At 38.4% G+C, this 13368-nt stretch overlaps 1 protein-coding gene across 4 annotated transcripts in view; it reads right to left on the bottom strand.

The window, feature by feature from the left end:
* cald1a (caldesmon 1a) overlaps window positions 1-10126 on the bottom strand; it is a 60906-nt gene extending 50780 nt beyond the window's left edge. For all 4 annotated transcript variants that reach the window (XR_014205780.1, XM_082168408.1, XM_082168411.1 and 1 more), the window contains exon 1: window positions 9969-10126. The gene's annotated coding sequence lies outside the window, so the exon portion shown is untranslated. The remainder of the gene's footprint in view (window positions 1-9968) is intronic.
* Window positions 10127-13368: the final 3242 nt, after the last annotated feature.

Raw genomic sequence — 13368 nt, 5'->3', positions numbered from 1 at the left:
TTCCTCTCTGCACAGAGCATTGATGATTAAAAACTCTCACCATGAGAGCGAATTTCTGCGTCTGACTCACTGCCAGACAATGAGAAAGGGCCAATCAAGAAATTAACTCCGCAGTGCCTCTCAGCTTACAAATACAAACCGAGCCAACCCCTATACAGCAAAGTACTGTATAGTTCCACTTATGTAAAGGCGTCAGGATGCATTTCATTTAACAATGCCCAGGTAAATACACATTCGAAGAGGGAATCCTGAGTGACAGCCACACCGCCTGCTTTGATGTCGGACTTTAATCAGCTTTAATAGGCTCTCTCAGAAGGATGCAATGACATGTGAAGTGGAAAGTCAAAGGAAGTGAGGGTACGTACGTGTGAGCGCCACTGCCTTGCATTCCTGAGGATTCTTCTGAGGAGAGTGTGCTAGTACGTAAATATGCTTCTGATTAGAAGGAAAGAGTTCACTCCATAAAGGCACTCTTAAACAATTACCGCTGCTACTATTACCAGACGCACACATAAAGACTGAGGTCTATTAAAGCATTTGAAAACAACTTTTCGTTTCAAAATGCTCTCCATCCACACTAGCGTTTTCAAGAGTTTTCCAAACGTTTCTCGTCCTCACTGAAATGTTGAAAAACGCTAAAATCCTCTTACAGCACCATGTGTAAATTCATAATACATGCTCACTTAGATGATACAGAAACATAATAAAGTTCTCACGCTATTCTTCTGGCACAACCAATTTATTGGTAAAATATCTCACCACTAACATGTATCCAGGTCGCAGTCAATCACCATCCGCGTGTGGTCTAAAACGCGATTGCCCTCGTGTTTTGACGCATGCCGATTGCAACTAAGTAACATTTATCTTTAGCAACCCTGTGAAAGTGAATAACACACAGCAGGCACATACAGATAATATGATTAGTTTATAAACTATCACATGACTTAACATGCGTCATCATTTTCAAATAGCTCCGTTTTCACGGTCCAGACTACAATGTGAAAATTATGTGTTCAAGTTTAACCATTTGGGAGAGCGTCTTTAAAAAGCTCACTGTGGACAGTGAGGCTGAAACGTAGAGAAAAAGATGCGTTTTCAAAGGTATCTGGATTAGTGTAGACAGAGCCAGACAAAAGAAGACTAGCGTCAGATCCACAGAGGTATTTGGAGGATTTTGCTCTGTTTTCAACATCATCAGTCAGTTTTTTGTCTTTGGCAACCCGTGTAGGTCATCTGTTACTTGATACCACTCAACTTCATCATTCTAGCAGCAACATTATCTCACAAGATTGGCTTTTTCTTTGACCCAGCTGGGTTTGCGATAAGTATACATATATACGACCTGACCATGTAAGGCAGAAAGAGCACAAAGTGAGCCGGCACAGAGAAGCATGCTTGTTTTCTTAGGTCAGGAGGTCAGGAGAGTTTGACTAGCAGCTCGCTGAAGCGCTCCTTACATCAGCAGAATCGGCATTCGTCAAATCACCGCTCACTGGCTCTCCCTCAACACCTTTATGGGAGTGTTGTTGGCACACATTCGCACTCACTACACAGGCCTTTGCTAAGCCTCTACATCAACATGACCTCATGCTAGATTCAACGTCAATTTTCATGCGTTCTTTCACTTCTGCATCATGGATGACCCCAAATATGTCCCCTAATTCTTCATTTCCCTCTCAAGGGGTGATTTCTGATGGAATGTGTTGGACATCTCTTGGCTAGTTTTGTTTGTTTAGTGGGATTTTGGTCGGCCAAGGCAGAAGACAGGGAAAATGGGTTCGTTGAGACATTTCCTGTGCATGTTTTTGCAGATGAGAATCAGCTCACTACAACAACAACAAAAAACCGTTGATCGCCTGGATGTTACTATTGTGGTAATTTTGAAAACTTGACATCACACGGTCTTTGAAAGATGTCACCCGAGATGTAAGAATGATATGAAGCTTTGGTTATGGGTGTTTCAAATGTATTTTCTCGGCAGGTCAGGAAAACAATATTAGAGAAAGGGATTTAATTGCAGCACTTTTATTTTTAAAGGTGAACTAAGTAACTTTTTTTACCTTAACTGAACAGCTTCGGAGTCATTGGAATGGTTATATTACTTATTTCGGGTTGAATGGTGGTCGTTTCGCACCCCCCTGGTGCCCGTGAGCGGAAAATACGCACTTGCAACTTTGAGCCGGCGGGCCGCCGGCCGCTGCGTCAGGAAGTCTCGCGTGATATCAGGTCTCGCGATGTCAACAATTGCTTTACGGCCAAAAGAAATCTGCTAAAATGCTGTCATTATTGCGCTCCCTCACGCTGTCCAAACCCGAATGAAGAAGACGTTTTAAAGAATGTCCCATCTGCTTTGATGTCGTTGATCTATAGCCTCTAGTGTCTGAGAATCAACAACGAGTTTTTACAACAGTGTTGTCAAATATCTATTCCGACGCTGTGGGGGGAGCTCTAGAGAGAAACCTGCGAGCAAAAAGCGAGAATACAGCGAAGAAGTCCCGAAGCTACTGAGTGCTGCTTTAAACACAAATGTGGCAGCATTAACACAGGACAAAAACTGAACAAACTCAGGGAGGGCTATACATGGGAAAACACTAGGCAAGAAATGAAGTAACTAATTAAACACAGTTGTGACACATGAAGGAAATAAAAAATAAAAAAACATGGTAACTAATGAATACAGACAAAGGAAACTGATCTAGAAACAGCACAAACCAACTAACAGGATACCAACTCAAACAATGAACAATGACCTCTATCCAAACAACAAACCAACTCAAAGTCCTACAGAAACACAGACCAAAAAAAACCTGACATTTAATTTATACATAACTATTAAATGATAGATGTTAGTCATAATAGGATTGATTGGCACAAACCATTTGCATGTTCATTCAGTCCAATGAACATTCCAGTAGCTTAAAAGGGATGCATGAGCTGATAACAAAGTTCACCTTAAATGCAATCCAAGTTGCTTTGGATAAAAAGCATCTCCTATGCATAAATGTAAATGTCCAACGATGATGCTGCTTGGTCTTAAAGGGATAGTTCACCCCAAAATGAGAATTCTTTCATCATTTACCCTCAAGCAATTCCACACCTGTATGATTTTGGTATAACACAAAAGATCATTTGAAAAAATTGCTTCATTTGTCTTGGCTATACAATAAAAGTCAATGTCGTTGTAACCCCATTGGCATTCAAAAGATCTTTTGTATTTCACAGCAGAAAGAAATTCAGGTTTGGAGGAGCCACATGAAGACAAGTAAATTATGACAAATTTTTAATTTCTAGGTGAACTAGCCCCTTAAAGTCACAGCTTTAGATGGCTGGGCTATAATTAAGTTCTTTGTATTGCAGCCAAGCAAAAACAACGATTAGCCTACGTCCCCAAAATAGTAAACGTTTCCTTATTCTAAAACTTGGCTACATTCTCAAGGCAGACAATTGACAGCTTCTCAGTTGTCATCTTTCATTCCAAACTGAAGCATTCTCACTAAAGTTGATATCAAATGTGCTTCAGTCCTTGACAGACTTCGTAGAGAAGCATAAATGTCCATCAGCCTTCATCACCCCTGAAAAATCCTGACAAACCAACGGTCTGAGCAAGAGCCTAGTGCACTTAAGATCTCCTCGAAGCCCGAGGCCAGGCACCATTAGACTTCTCCACTGAAACCTGCCGTCTCAATAAAAGGACAACAAACAGACCACAAAGTCAAATTACAGCAAAAAAAAAAAAAAATGGAATCCTGCTGCAGAAGGACTTAATGTAAAAGGCGGGAGGAATTTCAGATTTATATATTACTAACAAAACATCTGGGGCACTTATTGCATATTTGCAGGGACCTAAATAAACATCAGCTACAGTTTCAGATGGCTCTGCCTCTGACTTCACAATAGAGGAATGCCCCCGTTTCGCTGCGTTTCCCGATTGTCACCACTGGTTTTGGAGCTCAGCAGATCCAGCAGTTCTGAGAAAGCTCAGAAACGTTGCAGCGTTACACAACTGCGGTTCCTGGATCCAGTGCTTTAAAATTACAGGCTATCGGATTCAAAGCAGCAGAGGAATAGCTGAACATATGAAGGGGGAAGGGTTAGAGAGCTACATCTCCTGAGGTTTCTGCCGCACGTCAATCACACTAACAAAAAGTTAATTGAACATTTTACAAGAGTCATCTAAAATAAACGTTATTTTAGCTCTGCTTACACAATTACTTTGAGGATGCTTTGTACTGAATGCGTAATAAAAACAGAAAGAGAATGCATTATGAGCCTAAATCTTTTTGTGGATAACCAAACGTGATTTTAGCACAGCGATGGGAGTTTCATATCTGGAAAATTGTTTTGCACATTTAAGGAGAACCTCTATAATGCAAACTTGCTAATTAAATTGTCAGCTCAAGTCAATATAATTACATGTTTTGATGCATTTGAAGGATCCAAATAGAGCTTTGGCAAATGTAGTGCTCTTGATAAAACAAGTCCGTGAATGTAGACTAAACCAGATAAGAAGCAGAAAGACATTAATCTAGAGGGTTCAAATGCCCAAATAGGGTAGTATGAGACTGTTTACCATGTGACAGCAGAAATGTGTCAGCTATACTTTTTATACTTGCAGTCTGACACCAAAGAAAACTATAATCTACTCATGCTGTTACAGACGGGTGCCAGCTCCATTGATTATAGTAGGCGCGATGTGACATGCCGCTTATGTCTGCTGAAGACACTCTAGTAACTGGATTTACATGTACCAAAGAACATCACAACCTGCCATATTAACATAGATTTCAACTGATGTGCTATTTTACAACAGTTCAAATGCAGCTAATCCAGCCATATTTATACGGCATTACTGTTAAAATGCTGTTTAAAATTACTAAAGTCTTTAGTACTTAAATATAGTGTTATATAAATGTAAAGCAGCTGTTTCTGAAGTAATGCTAAACTTAATAATTTGTCATGAATAATCTTGTGTCATTATGTTATTCATCAATAAATATGTAAGCAAGTAAAGAAAAAAAAGAGTGCCATTTAAATTGGTATTAAAGATGTCACAAATGTCATCTTTCCAGGAAAATAACTAACAATACCTAAATTGTGATAGATACTGTTACTGTGATATAAAATTACTCATTTCATTTCATATTGTGCTCATTAGGAGTTGACACCTAATGTGAAAAAAAGCTTAATGAATTAAAACAATGACCAGGGAGAATTAAATCGCTCTAACACTTCATCCTGAAATCATCCAAAGCAAAAAGGAACGACACCATAATTCAACAAGAAAACACAATATTTTTGATATTATGTATGCAAACAGTTGCTTAAAGGAGCCGTTTGTAAGATTGTGGCCAAAACTGGTACTGCAATCACTTTCAAATTACTGTAGAGCGGTGTATCCCCTCCCCCTCCCCCCTGACTCGAGGTTGCCAGATAGGCTGCAGGATCCAGCAGGAACGTAGGCTGCTACGTAGCTGTGGTAACTAGAGCAGAGCTGGCAACCCCGATGCCGAAACACTATTGACTTCGTGATTGGTAGATAGGTGGAGGGTGGCGCTTCTGGCCAAAACACAAGATGACAACATCAACATCAGTTGAGGGCTGCAACTTCACTTTTTAAATGACAATATCCTGGCCGGACTACTGTTGTCAGTGATATAAGTATTTGAAATGAACATGATTTCTTAATGTCTAGTGACATATCAGGGCCATTTTATGATTCATTTAAATACATTTCTTACATACAGCTCCTTTAATGTCCCTAAGCGGCACTTCATCTCAAACCTCAGTGTTCTATAGGCAAAAGTAAGATCCCAGAATCAAAGTGCAACGTTTACATTTTTTCCCCTACTGTATCCCTTTATAACTTTTTACAATGTGCTGAGACAACAGTCAAGTATGTATGTAAGATAAACGGGTCATGAACACGTCTAAGCAAATGGGGAATTGCATTTCAACATGCTACAATAAGTCAAGTCAAGTCAGGTCAAGTTTATTTGTATAGCGCTTTTCACAATACAGATTGTATCAAAGCAGCTTCACAGTATTAAATTAAAATAATACAACAAAGTTTGTTTCAAGAGGAATTTATTGATTGATCAAATTAAATTAAATATCCCCAAAATATCCCCAACGAAATAAACGCTTCAATACAACATCATCATGCACTGTCAAAAAGACAAATGTTCCAGTTTATACAGTTTGCATTTCATTTACAGAATGAACAGCCTCAAATAGTTGTGGTGCGTCATGTCAAAAAATTGATTTTTGGTTTGGTTGAAAATGGTTGGATGGATTTATTAAAAGCGAGACGCTCACGTTAGCTCTAGGCAGAGTGTTGCCTACTTAACTGCTTACTCATGACACATAGCAACACAGCTAAACGTATTCCTCATATGTTGGACCTTTTATCATCTTCCCCCTGTTGTGACATGCCTTCTCAAGCCCCAGTACGAGGTGTGTTTGTGATGTTTGAGTTTCAGGCGCGACACGCGGAAGGGCCGTTTGCAAGGTTACTTTATTTTTTTAAATTGCGTTAGGTGCCACTAGTGTCGCAGAAACGACATACTTCACTTTTAAGCACTAAAGTGCCGGCTCTAATTGCACAGTGCGATCACGTGTGAGCGGCTGCCACGTGAAAAAAATGAAAACAAAAACAAAGCAGGAGTGAGAGATCCAACCCGAGTCCTAATATCAACTAGCCTAGAAATCTAGACGCACCCTCGCTGCAGCAAACTTTATTTTGCAGCCAGTGTCGTCTAGCAAATCTCCGTTGGCTTGCGAGCTGGAAAAACCAAACTCTAGTCCGGCCAATCACATCGTGTATAGAGTCGGTGGGCGGGCTTAACATAATGACTGGCGAACAGCGGTCTTTCGAAACGGCTTTGGCCGCGACTCTGGAAGACTTGGAGTTAAGCTTTCCTTTGAGAAAAGAAAAAAGAACGGCACTGAAGTCATTCTTAAAAAAGGAAGATGTGTTCGAAGTTTTAATCTAAAAGTTTAATCTATCAACTAGCTCTGCTGGTGGGAAAACGCTCTGGTTGGTTGTAGCGCTGTCCTATTGCGTGCAGAGGGAACTTGAAAGACAACCGTTTATCCCGCCCCTCGGATTGAGCCCTGCCAATGGTGTGTTTGGACTTGTCAGGCTAAATAACAACTATATCATGAAGAAATATCATACTGAGTCCTGTATCAACAACCTGCCATTGCTAATACAGTACATGTGGCTTATGTACAGTTCAGAAAACCCCTTGCCCACAAACATTAAAAGTAAATATTGCGTAACCATAGTAAAACCTACCCATAGCTTACCTTGTATGGCTGATGTCTGTTCTAAAAAAGTTTTGAATCTAAGATGCTGAAAATATCATCATAATTCGAATTATCTGTTATTCTCTTTCAAAAGACAAAAGTGCCAAGTTGTTACGGCATCCTGTCATCTTTGTCTAGACATGTTTCTTTCTTAAATGTGTCATAGATAGCGGGTTAGCCATTTTTGTAATAACATAAAAAGGGCGCTGCTATGTGGAATCCGGATAGAATCATAATCCGGATAAGAACATAACATTAGTCCTGGCGTGACGTAACTGATGAGAGACTAATTCGCATATTCTTATTAATATTAGGATAAAGTTTGAAAGCATGACAAAACAATTAACGTTAGAAAATTGTATTAATAAATCAAATAAAAATAATAATCCATGGATCTGACGGTGGGCAAACTGTTAAATCCCCACCCGTGGATCCGCCCCTGGGCAGGGACTTGGTTCTATGAATCAGTGGTTGATTTGATGTTGAGATGTGGGCATGGCACTCAAAAACGAAGGTAGATGAACAAGTGCTGGCGGCTTTAACATAAAAATTCCATCTGTCTCTTTGGATTATGGAGTCATCCTTTTGGCAGTAGAAAGTGCTTATGACAAGGGAGAAAATTTGGACCTTCTCCCAGGTCATTGTGACTAGAGTTTTTTCAGCATGAGTGACTCTGACATGTCAGTTTTAAGACGGACCCTTCTAAACCCCTACAGCAAGCCAGTTACCATAACCCAACAAAGAGGGAGCCAAAAGAGAGAAAAAGTGCAAAATGTGGGGAAACAGTGCTGTTTTGCATTCCAGAGGCTATTCCAATCATATGTCACCATATTCAATCTGTTCCTTTTAAGGCAAGGGCATTCCCCATATATTTTCCAAACACCAGAGTATTATCAGATTCTATTTCATGGCCAATTACTGGCCCGCTTCACTGTCCGTGCTGCTACTCTGACAGCACATCACTCGGTAAATCTGCGTTCAGCTCTTTCCTCAGGCTCTAACTCGTACAACTAAAGGTCAGAGCAATAAAACGAGGTCACAAGTAACAATCTGACAGATTCTGTACAAAGCTGCATGCACATTATAGCCTGAATCAGCCAAATATGCAGCTGCCATTCAGTAGACTTCGAAGCCTGGCCTGTGCGGTCGTGTTAGTAAATGGGGCCATAAAATTAATTTAATAGTTTGCAATAAGTACAGAGCTTGCATTCTTTGTAGGTCGGGATTTATGGTTGCGCTGCCAAAACGCAAACAGCAACAATCAAGATGCTTCATAAATGCATCGCTTTAGTTCAACAAGCACTCAATGGTTCCCAGCAGAGAAATTCCCTAGAGCATCCAGTCTAAACCCCCCACCCCCTCAGCTCAATCCCAAATCCCACAACAGACATGAATTAAACAATATAAGAATGTTTATGGCCGGTGATTCCACGCCACAAATATTTTGAGAAGAGAGTGTGGAGACTCGGGCAGGCAGAGACAACTCCAAATCCACTTTGGACAATACCACTGAGAATCTTAATGCGTTACAGCATCCCTAAAACTAATCTTGGGACAGTGGTGCCCTCCTTACTGTGTGTAGACTATAGGATGCAAAAGAAGCCTAGGAATGGTCCTCTCTACATAAACAAAATCCCCCAAATATATTTTTTTAAAAAGCCCAAAAGAGTTCAATGCAATTATGGGACCCAGGATAGACTTTTGGCCATATTTGAGTGATTTTAGGGCATTGATTTCATACATGTCCACTGTAGTGGGCTTAAATCACGTTTATCAGGCATTTTGGGAGACACAACAAGTGAATAGGGAAAGAAAGTATCCAATGATATATTAGATATTATTATGAAAATGTTGAAAAATGACTATCCACATTATTACACTTCTTTTTTCATTACATGTTGCCCCAAGAACACATTAATATGCAAATTAGATACAATGTATAGATATATTGTATTGAATGGGAATGGCATTTATGGCCAAGTAAAATTGTATTTTAATTCATTCCATTATATCTTTCATAACATAGTTGAGAATCATCTTTACTCAAAGTTTGGTTAAAAAAAAAATCCTGAAACTTAAATGTATTGGTGAATTAAAAAACATTACACTATATTCAAAAAAAAACTTTTTTTCTGGGCCTCAGGAGTTAATTTTTAGTATGATTAAAGCATACTTGAACCCATTTCATCAGGTCAACAGAGTATCAAAATGCCATTTCCATTCCCCAGCCTTATTTAGACAGTTTCGGCAGATGTCAATCAACCAAGGCCTTTTTCTAAAGGTTTTGGCAAAAGGGTGGGTGTGGAAGCCAAGGGGACAAGAAATACCGAAAGCATAAGAGACTTAAATAAAAAAAAAGTGCATCCCCAACACTCAAATAACACTCCCTATAATGCACATACCAATGCACACATAGTTGTTCATTCGTATTCCAAAGCAATTGCATCACATCACTTAGAACTTCAAGAACTTTCTTCAAAGACAAAATAATATAAACTATATAAATGCATGCAGTATAAGCCACGTTTTTCAACAAAAGACTTCACTGAGACTGACGCTTAATGGTTAATGTTTTATCAAAAAAGCAGGAAGAGTTTGTGAAAATCGCCTAAAGTTTGTAAACTCTTATCCAAACATCTGGCAGTGATGGTAAAACTCACCTGCGCTATGAGGCGAAAGAAGAGTGCTTCCTTTAGATGTGCGAAGAAACCTGCTAAGAGAAAATGACTTGAGCTGCTCCTTCACTCCCAAATCTCCAGCGTTCAGTAACAGGACTCTCTCTCTCTCAGAGTTTCTGAAGCTCCTCCCTTTATTCGCTCCATCAGACCTCCGCCTTCGCGAGTCATGTGCAGTCGCAGTCCCAAACTCATCTCTGCTAACACAACCTTCATTAGAAGAGTAAACGAACACTATTGCATTGTAGTATTCTTATCAAATCATTATTTCATGTCAATTCAAAACTTATATAAGTTTTTTCGTACTCAAAGTAAACGTATTCATTATTTATGACTGCAGCTTTAATTGGAAAACAGCAATTTGACTGCAAGCTTTGACCAAACATAACTTTGCGTCGCCCTGAACAGGTTTATTTCGGTTACTGTTCATTATCCCGCTTACTAAATAAATAGGGCTACTCACCAAATAAATAAATACGTGGTCATCATGACATATTGATTTGAGTTGAAATTATTTACCTGAATCTTATCTTAACGCTTCCGCGAAGAAAAATAGTCCATAACAATGTACAAAACAATCGGTTATAGCAAGTTATACGTATTTGTCACTTTTGTATAACTTAAACTTTATATATATATATATATATATGTATATATATATATATATATATATATACACACACACACACACAGGATGATATTTATTATTGATAACCTCAATAAATAAATAGAGAACCGAATTATAGCCCTGATGTGGATTTTGTCTCTATACTGAGATACAAGAGTGTTTTGCTCAAAAATGTGTGTGTAAGTGTATTCAGTGTAAGTGTGTGTAAGTGTGTAAGAATCAGACCAGAGTATTAGACCTGAGGTCGATGTCAGTTTGTGTGTGTGTGTGTGTGTGTGTGTGTGTGTGTGTGTGTGTGTGTCTTGGCAACATTAAAAAGAAAGGCTGAAAATGTCATTCTTGATCTCTGGAAAATAAATCAAGTAAACACCATTGAAGGAAAACAATGATTCATTGTTCTACATGTATGACTGGTGAAACAGAAGTGCTCAAGTGCTTTACCTTTAAGTGCGAGCAAAATATCTCCTAGTATTTTCCCACGAATTGGAAACCGAGAGCAGTCAAATGTCGATCGTTTTGCCTGTAATTTGGTTAAACAGGAGAAGTCTCCAGATTTGTTGGTCTTTTGATCTGAGGGCTTTGCCTGCACTATATTTGCCTGAGGATCTCAGATGTTTACTTTTATAATGTGCTTTGGTTGATAACATCTGGGAATGGCCTTAGATAACCTCGGATATTAAATATGAGTTCCTGAAAATATTAGCCGCTTGCCTTAACTTGCTCTGTGCTCTTAAGAGAGGGAATATCTCAAGATTGTCTCTCTCTGGGAGTACATGAACTTATTTTGCAGGCCATCTGAAGCATTGAGAGTTTAACATCACAGAAAATTGTAAGTGAACCCCAGGGTGCCAGTATCAAAAACCATCTCAGATGGCCTTATGATTGTGGGTGCCGAGCACACACAGATTCAAATGGACTATGGAATAATTACAATTTCGTCTGTAATTAATGAAGGTGATTTTAATATACAAGAAGCATATGAAGCATCTCTGTTATCCACTTGAGTACATTCAGTGAACTGAAGACGTTTCAGAACAATCTGATAATTCTCCTTGATCTCAACTTCTCTCACATTGATCCTAAACCTTCCTGGCATTAATAAGTGCGGCAGGATACAATGAACCTTTGGAAGTCATTTTTAAGGGAGGAAGAACAACGTGTGTCTAACATTGCCAAAGAGACAGCATCTGTATCCAATCTAAACCAAATCCATCTGCTAATCATAAAAATGAGAAACCTGCATTAATAGGATAGTAAAAAAGATACTGCATACTTTAAGATTATGCACTAAGGTTTCAAAATAACTTTGATCCACTTGAAAAAGGATTTGGATGGCATTTTTTCTTTTTTATGTGTTTGGACAAATGGAAAACTTGCAGTACTTGCTACACATATTATGCACATATTTTTGAAATAAATATTTTAAGTTAAAATTTAAATGAATTTATAAGAGAAAGTGTATACCCTTTTAATGATTTATTTTTTCCAAAACATGGAAATTTCCCATGTCAGTTAATCTTGAGGTCATAAAATCTGCATGCATAATAACTAATTAAGTTTTACTTTATAATAATGTCCCATTAGTTAATATTATAAATGCATTAACTAACAATGAGCAATACATTTGCAACAGTATTTATTCATCTTTGTTAACATTAATTAATAAAAATACATCTTTTTAATTTTTTATAATGTAGCCTATTAGTAAATTTTGAAATTAACATTAACCAAGATGAATAAATTCTTTAGAAGTATTTATAACCATTAGTTCTAACTAATGTAGTAAACTAATGTTAAGGATAGGGAAGGCAACACTTTTGATGTATACTGTTTGAAACTCTCTTCACATCCTGATAGCAATTAATAATAGAAGTGGTCTAAATATTTAAAAAAAATGTAGGCCTACATATATATCTTCTGTGGAAGTCTCAGGACCAAAAAATGTTTGTCCAATCATTGCATTCGGTCCGAATTCACGCCATGTCGTAATTACCTTAATTAAGATATCCCAACCCGTGACGTTCTACCCGGAGCCGTTCATGTCCTCAGACCCGGAATTATGCTTTTTAATGACAACACAGTCAATGCCGAAATGAATCTGCAACAGTCCAAGTTGTTTATGTTTATTATTATTGTAACGTTACAGTATGTGCTTTGACACATGAGGTAATTTAATGCTGTCTCTCGTGGTGCTTTGCAAACTTTGCTGTACGTATTCATGTGTTTTGGAGAAGGCGTGGCTTTGAGACGCTCTGAAGGGAGGGTGGGATCTTATGCTTTCAAAGCTAACTTGCTATTATTAGTCACTCCGAAGTCTCTACCTTTAACAAATGAAACCTTGTTGTTAAGTGTTATGACTAATTTAAAGAATTATTAGTTTTAGGTAAAGTATAGCCACAGTTATATCATGTCAACTGTTCATATCCACATTTAGCCTACAAAAACATTTATCCCAAAACCTATTGATTCACTGGTTTAGTTGCACTGAATTGACAGATTTCTGTTCTTCTGGTGATTTAAACAGTCTGTTTTGACCTTAAGCGTTCTGCTTTGCTGAACTGGTTGTGCTGACTCAGGTCTTGATGACAGATGTCATATCTGCCAGTTTGCCATCTGTCTGGTAATAGAGGATACAGTGCCTCCCAAATTTCTTCACTTGACCTCCCTGTACTTCCTTTTCTAAACAATACTAAACCTGTCCACAGACATTTACAATGTCCTATTCCAGATGTAAACCAGATGATGCATATCTTCTCC

The sequence above is a fragment of the Leuciscus leuciscus genome (genome assembly GCF_965113295.1).
Source record: "Leuciscus leuciscus genome assembly, chromosome: 4".
NCBI classification, from domain to species: domain Eukaryota; kingdom Metazoa; phylum Chordata; class Actinopteri; order Cypriniformes; family Leuciscidae; genus Leuciscus; species Leuciscus leuciscus.
This window is presented reverse-complemented; position numbering and strand designations above follow the sequence as displayed.